Genomic DNA, 4,139 nt, shown 5'->3' with positions numbered 1-4,139 from the left:
AAAAAAAACTATTTATAACCTTCCACACACTCAGGTCAGCCTTATTTTTAATTTAATTAAAATTGCATTTTGGTCTCAATTTGTGTTTATTCCAATTATTAAAATTCATATTAAAAATTTTCAAATATTTTTCATAAATTTATTTTACTTAAAATCTCTGCATAATATTGGTTTAAATTCCTGCATAAATTGGTATCTTTTTTAAAATTGACTGTATAATTGATGTTCTCTGATATATAAATTGACTCAGGTATTTTTCTTTTGAACATATTGTTTTCTTTATGTAAAAATATGGTGTTATCAAAATTAAAATTATGTTGGTTTTAAGCTGCACTAGTGCTGTTTTATTGGGATCCTTTTCTTTATTTCTTGTATCATTTCTGTGTTGATATATTCTATCCCCCAACATTTGCTTTGTTTCACCTATATAGATAGCTGGACAATTCAAACACGGAATTTTATTTATCAATCCCGATTTCAATTTTGCTCTTTAAATTACTATAATAAAGTATTCAAGGATACAATTTGATTTATTTAGTAAATTACTTATTTATTTTTAACCTATTTATTTCTTGTTAAATTATTTGTAATGGGTGCAACCTTATTATTTATGGGCAAATTAGATACGATTTGTGTGGTTCCTACCAGTTAAATAGGTACTGGGAACTATATCTTATATAGTGAGGTCTCGCGCTACAAGAAGCAGTCTCATTTACGTAAGCTGATTTAATACAATTGACCATATTTGTTATTGAACATCAGAAAATATATCGATTATTATGCTAATATCGCACTACGCCATAATAAGAATGGTGAAATAATTTAGATCGATAGGCCTAGGAAAGTAGGATCAACACATTTTATTATGAAGAAATAAAGTTGATATTTATTTTCAGTATCTCAAAAATATACTAAATACAAATTTCAATATTAAGCGAAAAATAAAATTATGTTACTTAAATTTTTTCCTTAGTAGATTTTTTTCGAAAATAAAAAAAAAATGCGATTACTTAACACGACTCCACCAATTCACACATAACTTACGAGAGTGATGTTAGGAACATCTAAACTGCACGAAGTGGTAAAAATCCAGACCTGTGTAAACAAATTAGAACCGGAGATATAATATAAAACGATATGTTTTTCTTTATTTAAAATTACTTTTTCTCCATTATTTACGAATAAAATCTAAAATACTTTAAAAAAGGTTGGAAAAGTTGACATTCAGCTTCTCAACAGTTATAATGACGTTGAATTTGCATAAAATTGTGAGGAGTTTTTCGTGAACGGAGAACAGCAGTAAAAAAAAAAAATATCCTTACTAAAGGGTCTCAAAAGACGTTAAAAAAATGGACTTGATTTTTCTTAAAAAATATTTATGACATTACTTTACTAGGAGTAAAGTTTTAGTTATTATAATTTTTAATACATTTATAATACATTCTTATTACTCTTGAAAAAAACAAACAATTGGTACATAATTATTGAATACATGCTGAGCAAAAGGCGGAATACGTATAAAAAAATTCTAAAATTGTACAAAATATTTGTTTTTTTGGCTTCAAGGGTCTATTGGCAAGAACCCTCTGATATTTTTCGATCTAGCTTCGCCACAGAATGTTGCATTAAAATCGGTGATCCTACGTCTGTAGACTCTCCTTGTAGTTCAAATTTGTTTATAAAGAAGTGACTGCAGCCCTTGTAGAAAATGTAGAGAAGGAACGAGCATCTTGTGTCATATTTGCGGTGAGAGGGTGATAAATTTATTTCTCCCCAACTGCTTGATTAATATAAAGTCTCTAAGGAAGATATATATATAATATATATAGATATAGATAATATATATAGATATAATATCTGCTCCAAAATTCCATGAAGGAATTGTGAGCTTTTTTGTTTTCGCAGTTTGCTTTCTACTGATTTTAATGTAAACTAAATAAGATATTTATAAATTTCTATAACTTACTTGTTACTACTTATGTTTGTCTGTTGCATAATTATAAAGATACATACATAATGAGATATGAATACTATATATTTTTTACCCAAACATTCTTAAAACTACCCTCGCTTAAAAGACTTAAATTAAGCAGCTTTAAATATACCTATTTTTCACTTATACTTAGTGTTTACTCCGAAAGCAGGATAGAAATGAGATTATATACATTTTTTTTTTAAGAATAAATAATTTTATATTACAATGCTCTTTGTGCCCTTGATATTCCTTTTCAAAAGTCAAAAATTGTCAACTAAATATCAAAGATATTTATAAGCTACAAATTTATAACAAGGTATGAGTAAGTTTATATAGTTTTTTTGTAAAATTAATAATATAAAACTATAAATGATATCCAATTTTTTACACAAAATTTCTTACAACTACCTCAGTCCAACAGAATAGCATTAAACTTAAAACAAAATATGCCATCTTTACCCATGCTGGTATTTTTATTTAATTCCACAAGCAGGATAAACATGAGGCAATATAATTTAAAAAAAAATTATATGGTTAACATTTTTGTGTACTTGGTATTTATGTTCATAAGTTTAGAAGGAAAACCATTATTCTATCAATAATGTCTGTAATTTCTGTACTACTTGAGATTATGTATTTATTAATGCTATATTCTTCTTTTGGTGCATACTACGAAGTATGTAATTAATATAAACTAATCAATACTCTATAAAATTTCCTGTGTAGTTGGCTTAGAATGTCGGTAAGGTTCCGGAACAGGGGTACAGAAGGCGGTTTGCGCTTGACCCCTGTTTCGCTTCACAAAGCCGACCTTTGATCCTTCTCTCCCACTGTAACAGTTCCCTTGCTGGTAGCCGACGTTTCAACTAACCCTTCAAACGGGGGCCTTTTCTAGGCAAGTTCTTGTGAAGCGTATAAACCTGACACGAATAAATATAGTACGCTTCGGTCGATGAAGTGTACTTGTATAGCTAAGGCCAGGATTTATATGCAGTAAGAAACCCCAGAATATGCCCTACAATATGTAATAAAAGCTGTTAAATATGCTGTAAAAAATATAAAATATACACCTAAAAATCTTTAAATATACAATAACGCAGCTAAAATATATTAGGCCTAAGGACTGGAGTGCATGCATTGCCAAAATTCAAATAATCAAATTTAGTTTACTGTGGATCTCGTTGCCCTTTCCATTTCAAGCCTTGACGGGAGTTATATTACTTGTGGGAGTTTATTAAACTAGTGAATTTAGATGATCGGAAAGGTTATGATAAAATTTCGACATCATTTTTTAGAATTTTTGATTAGAAGGATTGGCCAAATTCGGTGTTGCAATATCTCGCTGCTTAGTTACAATCAGTAGTTTCTGGTTGGTGAACGAATAATCTTATGATTAAGAGCTTATTATCGAATGATAGCTGAGAGATTCTGTTCAGCATTCGGTATGGTGGGGTAAATAATCTATTTAGTTATTTTCTTTTAATTCTAGTATGTGGTTCCCATGTGAATCTTTCTCAAATGAAACCAAGGTTTCGCAATGGAACAAGTTAATTTGTAGATCTGAGTAATAGAATGGAATAACACTCGGTTGTACCATTGTTCGTTCAATGAAAAGTTCTTGGGAGGTTGGATAAAGGAAATCGCTGGCGGCTTAGGTTGGGACAATTGAGAATACGTATGGTCTGAAAATGTAGGAACGCGCCGTGAGAGAAAGAAATGTCAGGAGTGTTTAGGATGTTGAGGATCGGAATCAAGAGGTTCCCCTGGGGAACTTCGGCCGTTTGTAGCCGAGGTAGAGGCATTACCTTAGTAACTTTGATATTAACCCTCACATATGTCAGATATGACCAGGTAGGTGGTTTTAAAAAAAAAAGTAGTGCTCTTGCTCGGAGCCGCCACGGTTTGAGAAGAGACAATGTAGTTGACCCATTGACCTAGGATTGAGGTCATTTATAGGGTCTTTAGCTCAAAATGTAATCTGGTGTACCATATTCTCTTAAAAAAATTTGTAAATTTTCTCATAGTGCATCCTCAGTTTGTTTACATGACTATTTTTTTAGTACTCTAGTAATTATTACCTATACATTTTCAATTATTTGTTTCATTTCTATTATAGCTATGTCTTTATAACTTTTTCATATATTATTTCTATCGATTGTCTTTA

Source organism: Halyomorpha halys, unplaced genomic scaffold, assembly GCF_000696795.3.
Source record: "Halyomorpha halys isolate HHAL.00 unplaced genomic scaffold, Hhal_1.1 Scaffold364.1, whole genome shotgun sequence".
Lineage (NCBI taxonomy): Eukaryota > Metazoa > Arthropoda > Insecta > Hemiptera > Pentatomidae > Halyomorpha > Halyomorpha halys.
The sequence above is the reverse complement of the archived record's forward strand: the minus strand, read 5'-3'. Positions refer to the sequence as shown.